This window comes from Rattus norvegicus, chromosome 8 (genome assembly GCF_036323735.1).
Source record: "Rattus norvegicus strain BN/NHsdMcwi chromosome 8, GRCr8, whole genome shotgun sequence".
In the NCBI taxonomy this organism is placed as follows: Eukaryota; Metazoa; Chordata; class Mammalia; order Rodentia; family Muridae; genus Rattus; species Rattus norvegicus.
In genome coordinates, this window is record NC_086026.1 from 122,353,422 (window position 1) to 122,374,263 (window position 20,842).

A 20,842-nucleotide genomic window follows, 5' to 3' on the forward strand; every position below is an offset into this window, starting at 1 on the left:
TTACCACATCTGTCAGGCTCTGTGACAGCTTGAGAAAGCTTGAGTTCAAAGTGTCGTGTGAAGATGGCATTGACAGGCACCTGGGTGGGAGACGCTTGTGCTTCGCTCAGTTCCCTGGAGTCAGCAAGGCCATGGGGACAGACACACACACACACCTGAAAGAGGATCAAAGGACAAAGGGCTTTTGTTTCCTATTGCCGAGTAGCCTATCAGTTCCAAAACCTGGAGTCTTAACTTCCTTCACATTGCAAAAGGTTCATGAGCTGAGGGGTCCAGGAAAACTTGCTCCCATGATGCCTTCTCCATCACTCTCTGGTATGTTCACTGTCCTCCATGTCACTATACATGACAATTGCAAACCTCACATGGCCACTAGGTCTGAGACACACAAGGTAGAGATTGCCAATCTAGCTAAAGGCTGAATCTCAAGCACGTATATTTTTTAAAGTGAGAGTTGAAGACCCCATTAATACTGTAACCCATTAACAGTAATAGACATAGATATGTGTCACTTCAAGGCAAAATAAAAAACAAACAAACAAACAAACAAACAAAAACCCCTATAAGATCAGCATCGTTTATGAGAAAGGTGAAATCCTCCAGCAGAAAAACATCTAGTCACTGAGGTCCCTGTGCCTGGTTTATCCATGACGGGATGGAACAGGTTGACACTTGAATGGGACCCTCCATTGGTTGAGAAGGGGCATGAGGAAAGAGTGGTAGATGTCAATTCCCAAGTGTACAGGTTAAATCTCCCACTGCATACAGACAGGAACTAAGTGTCTATGGCTACTGTGTATCACCTTCCCTGACAGGCATGTGGCTGAGATTGGCAGCAAGGACCAGTTCCTGAGCCACAGCCAGCCTTTGCCTTGCCCATGACACCCACTTGAGGCTTCATTGACCCCCCCTCAGGTTTGTTGATGCTAAGAAAGGGTGACTAACTGGAACCACGGCATTCATTTGATACCTTATGCTTCCCATACAACTCTAACCCCTCTCAGAAATGAAGTACCTAACCTTCCCACTGCTGTGACAAGGCAACTTCAGGAAGGAAGGGCCTTCTTTGGCTCACAGTTAAAGGGAACAAGGTCGCACGCACCCCAGTCAGGGAGCAGAAAGAGACAAAGGCAGTGTTCAGCTATCCTCCTCACTCAGTTTGAGAGCCCAACCCACAACATGGCGGCACGAGCATTTTGGGTGGATCTTCCTACCTCGATTATTCTAACTAGAAATGTCCTCACATATATACCAAGAGGCCTGTCTCCTAGATGCTGTCAAGTTGGGAATAGTAGCCAACAAACTTTGGTTGCACACACACATGAACACACACACACACACACACACACACACACACACATCCCCAATTAGTACACAGTAGTGGCTCATGACAGAACACAATCTGAAACTCGGAATAATAAGGAAGTACGCCCTTATGAACTAGAACACTAGAGCATCTTTTCTTTTATTTATTCTTAAATTTATTTCTTTTCATGTATTTTATGTGCACTGGTGTTTTGCCCACATATATATCTTTGTGAGAGTATCACATCTTGGAGTTACAGACAGTCGTAAGCTGCCATGTGGGTACTAGGAATTGAGCCCTCGTCCTCTGGAAGAGCAACCAGTGCTCTTAACCACTGAGCCATCTCTCTAGCCCTAGAGCATCTTTCAAACTATGTCACCATGTATCCTTCCCACCCACAGGACAGCCTCTCCCAAAGCAACGGTAATTTGTTCTCGCCTGTCTGCCCCTTTATTCTCAATGCCTAACACAGAGATGATCAAACACTAAGCACTCTATAAATATTTATTGAACCAATGAGCGAGCACAGCCTGCTAACTCCATCCGTAGCCATATTGGATAGCTAGGGACTGTATTTCTCCTGTTGTTCTCCGTACCCCAGCTGGTGCCTCCGAAATGCTCAGTGAATGTTTGATGAGTGAATAAGTAAACAGACCCAAAGCAGAGGAAGGAGGAAGATGAAATACCTTAGATTTGACGACGAACCTTGCTTCCACCCCCGTGTCAAATTTTGCTGAAGTCTTGCACTCTAGATCTCAAATTTCCTAGGTGTTTTTTTTTTTGTTTTTTTTTTTTTTTTTTGGTTCTTTTTTTCGGAGCTGGGACCGAACCCAGGGCCTTGCGCTTCCTAGGCAAGCGCTCTACCACTGAGCTAAATCCCCAACCCCATTTCCTAGGTTTTTGAGAAGCCAAATCTCCTGTATTGCCCTCAGCAATCTGCCTGTTTGCTACTCTGGGTGAAATGTGGTACCAGCAATGGAGAAATAGCGGTATTGGATGATTTCACTCACAAGATTTTTTTTAAAGGTAGACTCTCATTTTGTAGCCCAGGGAACTGGCTAACTTGGAATTCACTATACAGCCCAAGCTTCCAACGAGGCTTTCACACCTACCCTCCTGCCTCAGCATGCTGAGAATTACAGGTTTGCTCCACCATACACACCTCGTCTGCAAGATTTCACGGCAAGAAGTAAAAATTGGAAACCAAAGTTTGTGAGAGTTCAGTAGAACGTTGTCTGAGAAAACACCACTGGAGCAGGAGAGGCAGCTCAGTGGGTAAAGCCCTGGCCTTTCAGGATCTGGAACCCACACTGAAGGCCAGATAGAGTGACACATACTTGGAATCCCAACGGTGGCATCTTCCCAACTTGGAATCTTCACGGTGGAGCGTGAAGACAAACAGGTCCCTGGACGGTCACTGGCCAACTCGCCTAGGCTGCAGCCAAGCCAATGAGAGAGGCTGTCTCAAAGGAAAAGTTGACGGCATCTGAGACACAACACCAAGAGTTACCCTCCGACCTCCACACCAGCGCACTGATGCATAGATGTAGAAGCCCACTGAGAAGACGTCACAAAATGAAGCACATTATTTAGGCTTTGGCAATTTCATCTTTGACCCATACCCGCCCCATCCCCTAATACAAGATCTCACCGGACTATTCCCTTTCCCCGTCCTTCTGACCCCAACACCAATAAGCACAGTGAAATCTGGTTTCCCTTTGCTGTGCATCCCGTGGCCTTCTCTCCTTATGATTCTATAAATCAGTTCAGCCTGCTCATGTCTCTCACCTACTGCCTTTGCTAGCTGCCTCCTGGGAAACATTCAATGATCCCCCTAAAGCTTCCTGCCCTGCCGAGCTCGGGAGAAAGGGCATTCTGTGCAACGAAGCGTGCCTCCACTGACACGGGTCCCCAGAGATCCTCTTCGAGCTTGAGATGCCAATGATGCCCAGACCTGAGACGCTAATACATCTTCTCCCTGCACAGAAACAAGGGCTGCAGCCTGACCAGCTGTGCCACTCACTTGCCTGGGAGATCATTATGTAAAGACCCACAGACCCAGCCTAGGAGACGCTTAAACTTGGAGAGCTCCAGAACTCTTGTAATTCTAGGTTCTGAACCCCAGGCTCAGACTGTGTCTTTATCGCAGTCAAACAGAGCCTTCTCCTAGTTACAGCAGGACGAGAGGGTCAAGTCAGAAAGCTGAGTCTGTGAGATTAGGCCAGACGCCATCAGAATTCCTGACACCAGCTAGGCCTTCTCCAGGTGAGGAGGTTATCCATGGGTACCAGGGTTTCTATCACTGTGATAAACACCATGACCAAAAGCATGTTGGTGAGGAAAGGTTTTATTGGGATTACACATCCATCCTTGAAGGAAGTCAGGACAGTAACTCAAGCAAGGCAGGAACCTGGAGGCAGGAGCTGATGCAAAGGTCATGGTGGGATGCTACGTACTAGCTTGCCATCATGGCTTGCTCAGCCTGCTTCTTATAAAACCCAGGACGACCAGCCCAGGGGATGGCTCCACCCACAATGCGCTGGGCCCTCCCCATTGATCACTAAGAAAATGCCTTACAGCTGGATCTTCTGGAGCCATTTTCTCAACTGAGGCTCCTTCCTTTCTGATGGTTCTAACTTGCGTCAAGTTGACATAAAAGCAGTCAGCACAATGGGGTAAAGAGAAACCTATGAGCTCAGACTTAAATCAGGTGCCAGGCTCCAGGAGAGGGACATCAGAGAAAGAAGCCAGGAGACCTACGAGTTTCCTTGTATCAGCTATTCTTCCAAAAGAACAGTCTCCAGTACTGTGACTTGGAAGGAAGTCACCACCTCATTTAGCTGTGTATAATCCTGGAGTCATTCTCCTTGACTGACATAGTTCTCCATCAGCCACAGCTAGCTGCTGAACGGGACACAGGCCTGGGAAACTGTGTCCAACCTCACTATACTTTCTTTCAAGGAAGAAACGTACATGCTGTACTCTTTATGAAGGGAGTTGCCTGTCCCATGGACAAACACAGCCTTTACTCTCTGTAACACTCTATCCCACACCCCTGCTTTCTTTTACCCCATTGCTTCTGGGAGTTGCATGAATTAAGACTCTCTCAGGCCCAACATAAAAAGCCCTGGTGCTCTGTACCCTGGCAGGTAACCAACAAATCCACAATTTGTTTCCAGGCCTCTGGTCACCCCGCATGCCCCTCACCTACAAGCTACTTTGGTCACCCTGTTGGGGAGTGGCTGTGGTGGTTCCTACCAGTCCATGACACCTCCTTCCTCAGCAACAGCGGCCCAGTAGGAATAGCCCGTGCCTCGTTGTTTGTGTCTCCTGTGAACTGCTATTCAACCTTAAAGCCTTCTTTTTTCTTCTCTAGGAATTCCAGCTCTGTATAAGTCTTGCCACGTTTGCCTCTAAGTGACCCAAGCAGGCCTTTTTTGTCTGCTTCTTTTTTTCTTCTTCACCTCTTAACTGATTTAGAACCAAATTCTTATAACAAGCCACATCCCTCGGATCTGCCAGATCTGCCTCAGATCTACCAAGTTCTTTCCAGCCACACCGATTGATTTCCCCGTGAGCTGAGCACTTGAGTGTGGACATCAGAGTTGGAAGTACCTAGCAGAGGATGGATACTGAGCCAGGGAACGCTCCCTCTGTAAAGACATCTAGACCTCGGCCTCTTATCCTAATGCCCCTTAGCAACAGCCATGCAACTGCCACTACAGCTGGGAGACCTGCCTCCCTATCTCAGAAAGATGACCGCCACATCGAGACTCCACCCCATGAATGCTCTACACATTCTTGATTATACTGGTTCCTGTTTGAGTTTAAATGTAGAAGACATCAACAGACCCAAGAGTGTATTCTGCCCAAGTCCAGCCTGGTGAACCAAGGTTATTCAGGTTACTTACAGAATTGTGTGGATACACAAAAGCTTCACCACTAACAAACGTCACCCTAGTTAGCCATTTACTTCCTACATAATTTGGAAGCATCTCATGAAAGCCTGGAGAGCCACCGTAGCCTTCCCCTCACAGGGAATGGTCATAATCGCAGTCTCGTGAGGGTCTTGTTGTGTGATCACAGTTGCTCTGATCAAGGGTAGCAACGGCAACACTCAAGCCTGAGGAAACATCTATGTGAATTCTGCCTTTGTCAAACATGTCCCATCTTACCATATGGAAGAAGCAGGATCTTAATCTCTCTCCCTCTCTCCGTCCCTCCGTCCCCCTCTCTCCCTCACACTCATGCACACACAAACACATACACACACAACACACGCACACACAAATACACACACACACACAACACACACACACTTGAAGAAGCCCTAAAGGGCAGCGTGCTCTGGAGTATCTGAATGTACCACTTGCTAGCCCGGGGACAGTGTCGGTGTCTCCAGATCATAGTGAATTTGAGGGAAGAACAGGAGCGGCCATATTTACTGACCCCGAGTCATTAGCCCGGTTTCATGTTGCACTACAGAGATGGGAGAAGGGGTTGGAGACAGAGAGGAGCTAACACCGGAAACTTTAAAGGGAATTCTTTCCCCTTCCCCTCCTAGCATAATGAACCAGGAGAGCCCCGACCGGTGCTGCTATGGTGACTGGAATATGAAACTGAAGCGCAATGGGAGAATCTGGGTGGAAAATAACAACACTACAGCTTATTACATGGGATGGGTTTCTGCTCCCTTCGAACTGCACAGACATTAACTAATTAATTGCCGTAGGACCCCAGAGTCCACAGAAGTCTCTCCCATCTATATTTTATAAGGAAAGAAAACAAGCCCTTTCTGAGCCAGGCAGAAGTGAGTTCTTTGTCGTCCCAGGTTCTCTTCCTTCCGTGCCCGCCACGGCCCTCAGGGAACACACATTTTTACATCTTAGCACAGTTCTAAAGATGCTATTAATAGCCCTAAAATCTGAGTGGATCTGAGCCGGAAGACACGGAAGAGCAGCACAGAGCCAAACCTTTCATTTCACGGGAAGAAACTTGTTTCAGCCAAGGACTTTCTGAGGTCAGAAAGCAGCTGAGGGGAGCCGCATCTAGATTGGTTCTGCAGGCCCAGTCGAGGGCCGCCTCATTCCCACAAGCTCTGCAAGAAAGCCATTACTGCTGGGCCCACAAACAACCGGCCATGTGTGTAGAAGACTGTGGTCGGTAGGGGCATGAGTATGTGTTATTTTTGCACTCACGCGGATCCATGTGGAAGCTGGAAGGGAGTATCATGTGTCTTCTTCAATCATCCCCATCTCCTTTTCTGAAGTACAGTCTGCCCTTGAACCCGGAGCTCAGGGATTCACTAGACTGACTGGCCAGCGAGTTGGGAGGGTCTGTCCTGTCCACTCCTCCACCACCCACCACAGGCACCGCCCATGCCCAGCTTACTTTGCATGTCTTTGCTGGGGATCCCAACTCAGGTCCCCTACTTGTGCAGGAAGCTCTGTAACAAGGCCTTTCTCCAGCCTCTTGAAGACAGTTTTTTGGGCGCTTGACATTCAGTCACCAGACTTTCACTGGGCATGGGACGCGTGATTCCTGCAACACTACACACACAGAAGGACATCTGCCCACTCATGTCAAGTGGGATATGGTGGAAAGTCAGCTCTGTGAGTGAGAGGCACTCGGAAAACCTCTGTCCCAGAGAAGGCACAGAAGTCCACAGCTTAGGGCACTTAGACATTTCTCAGCCACAAAGACCGTTCAGAGCACAGAGTAGATGTGCAATAAATAAGGGGTGACCAGTCAGCTGCTGCATTCCAGCCACCATTCAAAGGCTGTCTGAAGAAGGACGGGATGTAGCAAAGTTTCCATACAACATTTTTTTAATTTAATTTTATTTTTAATGATTTATGTGTGGCTATATACACACAAGTATAAATGTTTAAGGAGGCCAGAGGCATAAGATTCCACGGGACTCAAGGCATAGACAGTCATGAGCTGCCTGAGGGTGCTAGGAATTGAACTCAGGTCCTCTGCAAGAACGGTCCCCTCTGTCCAGTTTTAAGCCTCGGGGGAGATCTAGGAACCCAGTCTCCCGATTCACTCTGCCTTTGTCTATTTACCAAATAAACACATGTTGTATGTGGAGCATGGTTTGAGGGTTGCAGTAGGTACGAAGATCACAAAGTATTCCTCATCTGCGTTTGGTCCGCTCAGGGCAACTCAGAAAGTCTTTCCGTGCACAGCAGGTTGTAAGAGATCTGGTCCAGTTTCTTCGTGTCCACAGTATGATTTCCTAGTGGCAGGAAACCCAGAGCAAGGCTAGAGCCAGAGGGGTCAGGGTTATGAGCTGTCTACCGCAGCATACTATGCTGAAGTCAACTCCATTGCAGGACCTGTGGTTTTGACAGCTGCCATCATTGCTGTCATCGCCACCACACTGTGAGCATCAGGTTGTCACCATGCGCCACTACCATAGGACTCTGAGAGCCAAAGTAACTCACACTGTTGTCAGTGATCCCTCTTGGCGCTGGGCTGGAATCTGAATCAGAATAGAACTTCTGAGGGCAGAATGAAACTGAGGCAGACAGAGAAAGAGAAGGAAGGCTCAAAGACAGAGGCAACAGATATTTGCCAAGCCTAGCTCTTTACAGTCTCTGGGTCCTCTTATGTTACTTGCTTGAGTCACCAATAGCTAAGCAATTTTTTTTTAAATGCGGTCAAATTTCTTAAACCTCTTGGGGCCCATGCCAGTCGACTGATTAAAATATTCTAGAAAAACATGAGCTGCCCTCTCCAAGACTGTCTGGTTGAGGCCTTGCCTTCCCTCTCTGTTTTAGCTCATGTGTGTTCAACTCTACCTGGCAGAGATGTAGCACTGAAGGACAGGATTGCCTGCGTGGGTGATTTAAGGCATCTACAGAACCTGATGGTGGGGAAAAATGCACTTATGGGAGCTTTGGATCCCAAAATCCAGCTGTGGAATGGTCACTAGAGTATCATCACCCCAGGCAGCACACGCAGAAAGTCACGGTCACACCTCTGGGGAGCTCTGTTCCCTGGCAGACACTCTTCTAAAGATAAGCTATATCAACCTCTGCTGAGACCCACAGCAACACTCATTTCCACCCAGGCCTGCAAGCCCAGCTCCTTTGTCACCACATACCACAGTGCCTGAAACCCACGCCTGTGTCCAGACATGCACCCTCTGCCCAGAGAGACTTGAGTGCCTTTCAGACACGTCAGTCTCTCTTGACTCTATCCACCCTCCAACACAACCACGAACACCTCCCTCCATGATGTCACTGTCACCTGTTGTCCACATCTATCAGTCTGTCTTTCTCCCCCTCTTCGACAGTAGTCTCCGGGTCTCTAGCAATTAGCCAAGAGCCTACCTCATGTGAACTTCATTTGGAAACTGAATCACATTATTAAAGTGATCTTTGAGGCCGAGGGCTCGCATGCAGACAGAAGATACTAATGGGCATTGACGAAGAAGAGGCTTCCACTTAATGGAATTTACATTGGACGGATGACACGTGGCCCCTCAGGTTCCCTGGTCTCTAATTCATCGGGCAATGCAGCTGCAGAGCCTCCAGAGACAGCTGAGGAAAGTTTATGCGGCTCCTTAAATTGCTTTTCTTACAGACCAGGAGCAATGTGGGCTAAGTAGGCTGTGACTCAGCCAGTCATCTGCCCACAGGACACTCAGGAAGTGGTCACAGCACATCTCCAAGTACCTAAAGGATCCAGGATCTTGCCAACATCTCCATAGCACAACAGCTGAGGAGGGAGGGCAAGCCCAGGCTATTGAAAGTCCCTGCGCTCCCAAAGCCCATTACTGGTAAACACAGAAATCCAGCTTTTTAGTATAAACTATTTTCAGCCTTCTAGTTTGTCACCCCCTTCCTTTCCTTTCCCTCCATCGACTTCCCCACCATTCCCTGACACCGAGTGTGAGCCTCCGAGCACTAAATGCGTGCAAATGGAGTTTAAGGGAAATTAAACAGCCAGGCTCTCCCAGTACCTGTTCAGAGCCGACACAGACTTCCGATTTCCTGCTGATACAAATAATTATCCCGCTTTAAAATCTCCTAGGTTTTTTTTCCCCTCTCTCTCCTCTCTCTTTCCAAGAGAGACATTGCAAAATTGCCTTCCACAGTGCCATTCAGAGAACAGGGAGGAGAAATTTACCATATAATTTGTTTTAAATAAACTTTTTAAAGGTATAGATAACAAAAAAAAAAAAAAAACAAGGCTGAAGACTCTCAGTACAGCTGCCTGATTTTCACATGTAGCTTATCACCATCTCTCAGGGTCAGAGTTTAATCAACAGCTCTGAATCTGGGTATAGACAGAGGGTGGTCGTGTGGGCATAGGGAACATGGGTAGAGGACCCCTGATGCCAAGCAACATCACTTTGTCTCTTCTGTGCCAAGGATGGGGCAGCCTCTGGGGTTGAGAAGGACCATGGGATGGTGAGGCTGACTCTAGCCCTCAAGAGGCTCTCTCTGGTGGAGAAGCAGACAAGGAAAGAGTTAATCTTAGTGGACCTCGTGGAATGGCCATGGGACCAAGGAGACTGGAAGGGATAGATAACATACTAAAACTAACTGGTCCGATGATGCTCTCATGATGGACAGACAGACAGAACTAGTTTTGAGAGAGTATTGTCTCCTGTCCCCAAGACAGAGCTGTCATGGATGGGCTGGTAGCCTCTCTGACCCTCTTTCCTTATTACGGTGTCTGTTCTCTGCTGCTCCTGATGCTGCTGCCAGTGGATCGTCCCCGACCCTTCTCCAGAAAATGGTCCAGGACACAGGGCCTGCATTGTCCACAGATTACAATTCTCACTCCCCCACCGGGAGCCACCTGCACCAGTGGCTCGATGACAAAAGGTCATATGATTTTGTACTTGCCCTTCTCCCTTGACTAAGTCAACTGTATGTTGCAACTCAGTTCCTGGTAGGTCAGGGCTGAATCTGAGAAGTCATCCATGCGTAGGTCCATCCATGCTCTATCTCTCTTCCCTCCCCTTCTCATGCAAGAATCATACTTGCCATTCCTATTCCAGACTGAATAGACAAATATCCCTTCCTCAGAGATCTCACTTGGAATTTAACCCTGAGACTTAGCCTCCAGCTTCCTGGTTGTGGTAGAAACTAGATTTTCTTGGCAAGGTCTGAGATAGAGCAAGACCCTACATGTGTGAATACTGTCCCCTCCCAGTGGGTCCTAGGACAACCACACTTGGCCTTTGTTCCAGGCACTTTCTTCAGAACTCATCTAGCCTGGCTAACTGCAATTCCTGCTCCTAGGAATCCATGACACTTACATTTCCCAGCTATCTCCAGTTGCCAGTTTTCCTCTAGTAGAATCATGGCTAAACCACTCCTCCTGGAACCCAAGTTCTTCCGTGAGGGTTCTACCCCTGCGTCCCAACTCTACACACACACACACACACACACACACACACACACACACACACACACACATCCTTGCAAACCCTGGCTACATTGACTCTTTCAGCTCTTTCCTGAATCCTCTCCACTTCCACACTTTGCCCTCTTGCCTCACCATCAATTGTTTGAAATGCCCCCCATGACCACACAGTAGTGGAGAACCTTTCTCACCCACCCCACATGGACAAGTGAATCCTTGTTGTCCCAAGGGGTCGTTTCATTTGGTTTGTGCTAACCCAGCTTTCTGCACAAGGCTTTCTCTTCCTCTTGAACTATGTTCCCTGGATGGAAAAATCACTCGTTGTGGCTTTAAGTCACGTGTGTGTGTGTGTGTGTGTGTGTGTGTGTGTGTGTGTGTGTGTATACACATTCATGTGGGTGGATGCACCCATAAACATACATATGTGTATATGTGCACATGCATATGTGTTGGGCCTAGAGGTTCAAGTCCGGTGCCTCCCCTGATTGTTTCCCATCTTATCTTTTGAGACAAGGACTCTCATTCAACCTGGAGCTCATCTATTCATCTAGGTTGGCCAATTAGCCTCAGGGATCCTACTGCCTCTCCCCCTACCCCCAGCACAGTCTGTACAAGCATGCACCACCATGCTCAACTTTTTACCTGTATTCTGGAATCTGAACTCAGGTCCTTGGGACTGTGTGACAGGCACTTCACTGAGCCACCCTCTCAGCCCAAACATTGTATATTCTTACCTGGGAGGCAACAAAACAGAGATTCTCACGTTCGTTGAGCATTTACCACATGACCAATACACTGTAGCTTAACATTTTGTGCATGTTGTGTGACTTACAATAATGCCCACATGTCCCTCATGTGCAGCTTAATGAATTTTATCCATCTACACCTGTGAGCCAAGATGCTGTCCAAGGCAAGAAACTCTTCAACAACTCCTCCTGTATCTTCCACAGGAGTCAGCGATGCTCAGAGCTCTTTTGCCAAAGGTTGGTTTGGCCCATTCTTTTTTTTTTTTTTTTTTTTTTTTTGGTTCTTTTTTTCGGAGCTGGGGACCGAACCCAGGGCCTTGCGTTTCCTAGGTAAGTGCTCTACCACTGAGCTAAATCCCCAGCCCCGGTTTGGCCCATTCTTGAGTTCACACAATTGAAGTAGAAATAGAAACTCCATAAAAAGTAGAATAAAAAATATGCACTCTGGCTTCTTTCATTCAGCAGAATACCTGACTCATGTATGTATTTATAGTTAGCTGGCTGATGAAGGGTATCGCCCTCAGTATTCCACCACACTGTACTTATTCCTCCTGCTTTGAAGGATGTTTCTGTGCCTAGTTTTCTGATGCTATGAATGGGGCTATGCATATTCTGTCTTTGGTGGACACAGCCACCATTCCCTTTAGTACATCCTCGGAATGGAAGTCAACAGCCATGGCACACACAGTGCCATCGTTAGTTGACTCTACTACATGATTTCTCCTCAGGCTTCACTCCTATGTACACTTTTGCCCAGAAGCACAAGAGAACTGTTTCCACTCAGACACTTCATATTGTAATTTGTCAAGTCTTTCTATTCTATCCGTTCTACTGGGAGCGATGTGGTATCTTATCATGGTTTTAATGAACGATGCAGTCAAATGAACGAGAACATGTGTTTATTGGCCACTTCTAAGTCTTTGTGAAGATATATCAGACAGTTGGTATATGAGGAAATTTCAGTCAGGCTTGATGTTAGCCCCAAAGGGCAAGTGTTGTTATCTCCTTCCTATAGAAACTCCAAAAGTACAAGTTAAGTTGCCCAAGGTCATATACGCAAGAAAATGACAGAACTGCGACCTTCACACAGATGCACAACTTTCTACCTGAAGATAAGCTCTCCCATTATGAGTACATACAGTGCCATAGTCACCAGGGTTTTAACTAGCCTCTGAGCCCTACGCAAACCTCAGGGCTTCTTGAGACTCCGACAGAGTATGTGTAGTACCACCCCCGTCCTCTAGAGGTCATGACAGTGATGTAGCTGACAGAATAAGAGCTCAAAGTGTGCCATGCCCTCTCTTGGCATCTCCCTAGGAAAATTATCAAAAGTCTACTGTAAATAGAGAGTGGGACTTCCCTGCATGCTTGCTGCTGAGTTTGCTTTTCATAATACTGCAACGCAGAGATGTCTCTGGGCCAGTGGTTTTTAACCCATAGGTTGCAACCCCTTTGTGGGTCACATATAAGATATCCTTCATATAAGATAATCATACTATGATTCATAACAGTAGCAAAGTTACAGGTATGTTTGGGGTTCACCACAACATGAGGAACTGTATTAAAGGATCGCAGCATTAGGAAGGTTGAGAACCACTGCCCTAGACTAAAACTTATCAAAAAATCTTGAGGCAAAGTATGCACCTTATAATGTTAAAAATGCCAGAAGAAAACATGGCCACCAAGGGTCAAAACACAAGCTGACTCAGCCTCTCACCTGTTATGTGTCCAGTTTCCAGGCACATCCACCCATGAGCTAGGAACCCCAAGTTCATTACACATTAAGGGAAGTATAAATTAAAACCACAGTAAGCTTATCACTTCACACCCTCTGAAATGGCTAAAGCTTAAAAGATTGACAACACAAAGGATTGGGTCCCTGCCCTCTCTCCCCTTTGGGGACCCTTCAGACACATTTTATCTGCAGACTTCAATGAATGGGAACAGGTTATCGATTCTCTGTTATTAAAACCCAGAATGTGAAGTCACAAGACGTTTAGTTCAGTAGCTTGCCCAGTAAATTTTGGAGGGATATAATGTTATTAAATAAGTCTCTCGTGAGTTCTGTTGGAACAGCTCGAAAATAATTAATCAAGAGCTCCCAGAGTCAGTGTGCTCTCCGGTGTTTCCCCTTAAGTTTCCAAAACTTACTAAATTCTTTCAGAAACCGGTCTCTAGGCCAAAGGCAACTGGTACCATGATAGAAACCACTTTGTCACCTGCCAGCAACTAACCAAAAATATGACACCCTTGTTGTTGAATAGCCAGACAGAATCTATCTAGACAACTTGTATATAATAACTAATTGTTGAATGTGCTACGAAGCAAAGAAAGATAATGTTGTCTTAGTTTGGATTTTATTGCTGTGAAGAGACACCATGACCAAAGCAAGTCTTATTTAATCAGGGATGACTTACAGATTCAGAGGTTTAGCCCATTATCATCATAGCAGGAAGCATGGCAGAGTGCAGGCAGGCATGGTGCTGGAGGAGCCAAGAATTCTAGATCTTAATCCAAAGGCAGCTTGAAGGAGACTGGATTCTACACTGGACTGGGCTTGACATATAAATGACCTCAAAGCCCACCCCCTGGGACACACTTCCTCCAACATACCACACCTACTCAAACAAGGCTATGCCTCCTAGTAGTGCTACTCCCTATGGGCCAAGCATTCAAACGTATTAATCTCTGGGGACCAAACCTATACAAACCACTACAAATGTGATTGTTAAAATCAAATAAAACAAAAGGCTGAGGAGGACTATATGATGTAGAAACCTGGCCTCAGGTTGAGCAGATGGGAATGTCTACTGAAGAAAGCCTATATATACTGAAATTTTAAAGAATAGAAGTTTCGGGGTTGGGGATTTAGCTCAGTGGTAGAGCGCTTGCCTAGGAAGCACAAGGCCCTGGGTTCAGTCCCCAGCTCCGAAACAAAGAACCAAAAAAAAAAAAAAAAAGAATAGAAGTTTCTAGCCAACGGTTACAGGGTAGGGATGAGCATAAGCAATCTATTTGTGCTGTTCAGAAAACTGAGACCAGGCTCCTGGACTGAAGAAGGCAAAAGTGGGAGACATACACCAATAGCCAGATGAAAATCACAGGGGCCAAACCACATAGGGTCCTCCAAGTCATGCAGAGGGGTCCAAGTTCTGTTACAAAGATTAAAAACAACTGAAGGGCTTAAAGTGGGAGGAACAGCATGAGACGAGCTGTAGTCTGCTAACGGAAGGAGATCAAGGCAGCAGGAAACAGACAAAAGGAAGTGTGGAGTGGGTGGGCCTGAAGCTATTTTAATCGGGTCGCTGCTGCCACCACTCCTCCTGAAAACAGCCTATTATCAAAGCCACCTACTAATGAGCAGAGCTTAGAACCTTCAGCCTTCCACATCTACCAAGAAGGCTTCCTTCCCAGGCCCATACACAACATATAGAAAACAAGGCACTGCTTGAGGGGGTCAACAGATGTGGGGTTCCAGAGGTCAGACAAGGTTTAGTCAAACTAGAGAATGTTTAGATTATATGACTTGACTTCCCACTTTGGAAAATACATCCAGGAAAAGGCCTCCCAATTTTTCCTGAATCCCATATTCACTGCTGCTCTCAAAGCTTTTTGTCTTCCAAGCTGTCTTCATGGCCAATTCCCGTTCTAGCTATGATAAAATATCACAAAAATAATAATGGCTTGAGGAAAAGGGGGATCATTTTAGCTCACAAACCCAGGTAATGGCACAGAATGCATCATTTCAAGAAAGTTAAAGCAGAAGGAACTTGAGGCAGCTCGTCACACCACAGCCACTGTCGAGAGCGGAGAGGGATGAATGTACGCAGGCTCACCCTCAGCCTCCTTTCTATACTCTCATACAGTCCAGAACCCAAGCCCAGGAAGTGGTCCCACCCACGGCTGGGTCCTCCCACACCAGTTAAGGTAATCAAGACAATTCCCCCTCAGACATGACCACAGGCTGAGCTAATCTAAACCACCCCTCATGAAGACTTTCTGCCCAGCAGATTCTAGGCTACATCAATGGACAACTAGAGCAATCATCACAACCCCTTTGCACGTTTTAAGACTTGGCTCAACATTTCAAAATCACAGGAAAGCTTTCTTCACCCTTCTAAGTCCCCAGCTCTGTCACTCCCCACCCACAATAGTCCATTTACTTCTTCAGGACCAACTCTCAAAGTGAGATTTTCTTGTTTCTCTGTTTATTTTTTTTGTAGCTCCTCGCCTCTGTAGTGTCCACTGCCTTAGGGCAGAGCTGCTTGGACCTAGATTGGTGTCAGGAGACAATGATTTTGTGTGAGCCATTGCTATGGGTGCATAAGGCCTTGAGGATACGGATGGCATTTGGAAGAGGAAGATAGTTGAGCCAAGTACCAAATTCTCCTGTGGAAGAGGATTGTAGATAGACGGCACCTGATGAGGCACTGAGTAGTAGAAAGAACAATATTCCCAGGCATCGTGCATGTCACAAGAGCAGGTATTATGGGTAGTATGGGAAAATGTGTGCACCAGAGGGCCCAAAGGACACTAGCTTCACCTGGTTCCAGATAGTTAAGACGAAGAATGAAAAACAGCCCTTACTTGAGACAACCAAGGAATGGCCATATTTCAGTGGGAGACGGGAAACAGGAAAATGCAAATAAAACATTGAGTTCCTGCTGAGACCTCCAGTAGGTACAATGGAGTGTGGGACTCATTTAGAACTAGAAGACGTATTGCCCCAGAGGAATATTTGAAAAAGCCTAGAGTCATTGTCATAACTGAGAGAGGTGGGTAGAGAAGATGTGTACTATTAAATAGTAACAGAGGAGTCATCCATAATGGACTTATCCATCCCATAACTTCAATACTACCTGAAACCCTGGCCATATTTTGGATGGTGTTTGGATATAATGAATGGATAGACGGATGGATGGATGGATGGATGGATGGATGGATGGATGGATGGATGGATAGACGGATGAGTGGATGGATGAGTGGATGGATGGATGGATGGATGGATGGATGAAGACACCAATAATAGAATACAAAGCTATATAATTAATTAATATTTTTTATTCTACTTCAGCCCTTTATTTACTCTACTTTTTTTCTAGCTTGGTTTTAAAAGATATGTAATCACCAATGAAAATAAAAGTATAATGAAACAGAAATAATTAAAAACAAAAGATAACTCAGAAAAAAAAAAACCTTTATACTGTCTCGGTATTTTTCCCATGCTCCTGTAAGTAGCAGATTTACCAAATTAATTCTATTTCACCTTGGCATTAATATTAAAATTATTTTTCACTTCTTAAACACCCACCAACTGGTGGTGGGTGAGACAAAGCTAGATATAAACTGAATGGCAGGAAAAAGCAAGCTGGGACATAATTCTTTGGAACCGAAAAGTCACGAGCTTTATTACTTTTGACTGGATGATGAAGAGTTTATTTATAACCCCCAAAAGTCCTTTAAGTTTAACAATAAATAATGACTCATTCCTCCATAAATACTTCCTCGCAATGATCTGTGAGGAGATATTATTTTAAAATCTCATTAGATAGATTTTGACTGGCCTGATTAAGCCTTGTTGAGTAACTGAGTAAACACAGTAAGTTACATATTGGCTCAAACTGTCCCAATGGACTTTTTAGTCATCCTTTCTCAAGCCAGCCCCCTGGTGACCCTCTGTTACCTTGCTACCCAAATGCAAGTCAGAGGTCTACCAGATCTCCCAATCACTCAGCCAGCAGGCACTGGGATGTTAAGACTAGAACAGTTTCTTTGTTCTGAAAAGCTCTCAAGATGTCTACACTAGACCTTGAGAATCCACTGTAAGTGTAGTGTCACATGACAAGCATAAAGGGCAGGCATGGTAGCCACCTGGTGCTGAGGACCATGGCTCCCTGGGAGTCACAGGGAATCACCTTTAAGAATGCAAAAGAGGCTACTGGGTTCTGAGAGCATCCTCGGACACAACAGGAATCATGATTGCTTTCTTTGCACCTTTGCTCATGGGTGACAATTTCCACATCACATCACAACAGACTGCTAGGCCAAATGTCCAAAACGTTTTTTACTCAGGACTGGAGAGAGGATGAAGGATCCCTCTGTGGTAAATGCATTTGGGTAGCAAGGTAACCGAGGGTCACCAGGGGACTGGCTTGAGAAAGGATGACTAGAAAGTCCATTGGGACAGTTTGAGCCTTTATACAGTTGAGACTTTATCCCTCAAGTCACCCTCCCAGCCCAAGAGCCTGACCATGGTATAGGCCCATTGGAAGTCTGCTGAATGCTTCTTATAAATCTCAGTCGTATCTATCAAAAGCCCATTTCTCCTTTTCTGATTGTTGTTTTAAGCCAGCTCACAGCAGGGAAGCACGAGTCAGAGCAAACATGAAATTCAGTCTAGGCTAAGACACCCACTCACCCACTTGCTCTCCTGGTAATAAAACAGAAAACATGCTGGGACAAAATGGATGAAATAGATATTTATGCTCACTACTTTTCTCATTAATCTGACCAAATACCTGAGGAGACACAACTTAAGGCAGGGAGAGTTTATTGTGTCTCATGATTCAAAGCCATAGAGTCCATCACAGTGGGGGAAGGCACAGCATCTGGAGTGGGAGGCAGTTGGCTGCATTATTTCTGCATTCAGGAACTTAAAAGAGAGATGAATTCCAGTTCCCATCTGGCTCCTTATGTTTCCCCAGGACAACAGCCTCTGTCACCAAGAGACACATCCCTTTATTAGGAGAATGAAGAGATTAACAGGGTAGAGCAGGTCCAGCCATGCAGGGCCTAGTCATGAGCTTCATAGCCATAACTGTGTTTTAGGTTCTCACATTATGGAATCACTGGGTAGTACCTCGTTTCTTTACAGGCTGAGGGAAGGACCACAGCATCTCTAGTCTTACAGCACCTCCTCTTGCAACATCAACAGCCTCATCCACCAGCACAGCACATCCCAGATGGGACTATGCAATAAAAGAAGCTATACAGTGAGCACTCCTCAATATGACTCTGGGGACCCAACCCAAAGAAGATGGAGGAGTACAAAGAATTCAGAGTTTAGCATCGGAAAATCTAAGAGGGTCCCGCTTGCTGGATGGATACAACACCCTGAAAAGTCCCCTGTGGCAAATTCTCTATGCCTGATTTCCTTATTTATAAACAAGAGATGATGATGCCCACATACAGGTGACACCCCACAACATCTAAAAGGTTAGTTCAAAACCAATAAATGATGGCAGAGGTCAATTGTGCAAATAGAACCTCAAGGACAAATCGTCCCAAAGGAGCCAATGGATTGAGCCCTGGCTGTGAAGAGAAGCAGAAAAGGATCATGGAGCCAAGGCTGGCAGGATTCAAAAGGAGCCTCATTCGTTCCCATTATCCATTTCTCCTTAATTAATTTAGCCTTGGGCACACATCAGTTTATGTCCCTCTCAATGAGTCATTTATCTCTTCACTTTATCCCCTACCATGATCCAAATGCCTATATGGCCTGCTGCAAACTCATAAATTGAGAGCTTTATTCTCAAATAATATTTAGAGGTAAGGTCTTCAGAAGTTGATCAAGTCACTGGGCAAAGTCCTCATTAAAGGGAATAATGCCCTGTGAAAAAGAGGCCTTTACCCTTGTCTTAGTTAGGGATTTTACTGCTGCGAACAGACACCGTGACCAAAGCAACTCTTACAAAGGACAACATATATTTGGGGCTCGCTTATAGGTTCAAAGGTGTGGTCCATTATCATCAATGTGGGAGCATGGCAGCATCTAGGCAGATGTGGTGCAGACTGAGCTTAGAGTTCTACAACTTGAGCTGAAGGCTCCTAGTGGAAGACTGACTTCCAGGCAGCTACGATGAGGGTCTTATAGCCCACACCTATAGTGACACACCTACTCCAACAAGGCCACACTTCCTAATAGTGCCACACCTTGGGCCAAGCATATACAAACCATCACAACCCTTCATCATATAGATGCACACCTATGGGATGGAGAGCAGAGCTTCACCAAACACAGAATCATCAAGCGACAACCTTTGGCAGTCAGGTCTCTCCCACATTGTCATTAAGATGCTCCAGGCATCAAACGTGGTCTGTCAGGCTTGCACAGAGAATGCTTTTATCTTTACCTGCCGAGCCCTCTCCTCAGCCCCACAAGATCAATCTCTACCTCAGGTTTCCAGCTTTGGATAGATAAGACATCAATTTCTAACGATCATAAGCTATTCCTTTTTTGGTGTTTTGGGCATAGAAAATTAGAAGCACTTAAATAATCTTGTTTGTCACTGCCCACCCCTGCCCACATCCCTGGCCCAAGAGGCAACTGTATAAGGCCTCTGGGTTCCCGTAGGGGAGGGCCCAGGAGCGGCAGGACTCCTGCGCCTGAGACACCACCGGAACCTGAAGGAAACATACCGGATAAACAGTTCTCTGCACCCAAATCCCGTGGGAGGGAGAGCTAAACCTTCAGAGAGGCAGACACGCCTGGAAAACCAGAAGAGACTGCACTCTGTGCACATCCAGACGCCAGAGGAAAACACCAAACGTCATCTGGAACCCTGGTGCACGGAGGCTCCCGGAAAGAGCGGTGCAGATCTTCCCGGTTGCTGCCGCCGCGGAGAGGACTTAGGCAGTACCCCACGAGCAAACTTGAGCCTTGGAACCACAGGTAGGACCAACTTTTCCCCTGCAAGAAACCTGCCTGGTGAACTCAAGACACAGGCCCACAGGAACAGCTGAAGACCTGTAGAGAGGAAAAACTACACACCCGAAAGCAGAACACTCTGTCCCCATAACTGGCTGAAAGAAAACAGGAAAACAGGTCTACAGCACTCCTGACACACAGGCTTATAGGACAGTCTAGCCACTGTCAGAAATAGCAGAACAAAGTAAGACTAGAGATAATCTGATGGCGAGAGGCAAGCGCAGGAACCCAAGCAACAGAAACCAAGACTACATGGCATCATCGGAGCCCAATTCTCCCACCAAAATAAACATGGAATATCCAAACACACCAGAAAAGCAAGATCTAGGTTCAAAATCGTATATGATCATGATGCTGGAAGACTTCAAGAAAGACGTGGAGAACTCCCTTAGAGAACAAGTAGAAGCCTACAGAGAGGAATCACAAAAATGCCTGAAAGAATTCCAGGAAAACATAAATAAACAAGTAGAAACCCATAGAGAGGAGACACAAAAATCCCTGAAAGAATTCCAGGAAAACACAATCAAACAGTTGAAGGAATTAAAAATGGAAATAGAAGCAATCAAGAAAGAACACACGGAAACAACCCTGGACATAGAAAATCAAAAGAAAAGACAAGGAGCTGTAGATACAAGCTTCGCCAACAGAATACAAGAGATGGAAGAGAGAATCTCAGGAGCAGAAGATTCCATAGAA

The 20,842-nt window shown here is 46.1% G+C and overlaps 1 long non-coding RNA gene across 1 annotated transcript in view; it reads right to left on the reverse strand.

Annotated features, from left to right (window-relative positions):
• Positions 1 to 2,985: 2,985 nt before the first annotated feature.
• Positions 2,986 to 20,842, reverse strand: part of LOC120094274 (uncharacterized) — a 38,602-nt gene continuing 20,745 nt past the window's right edge. Inside the window, exon 4 of the long non-coding RNA XR_005488509.2 lies at positions 2,986 to 11,427. This is a non-coding gene — a long non-coding RNA (uncharacterized LOC120094274). The remainder of the gene's footprint in view (positions 11,428 to 20,842) is intronic.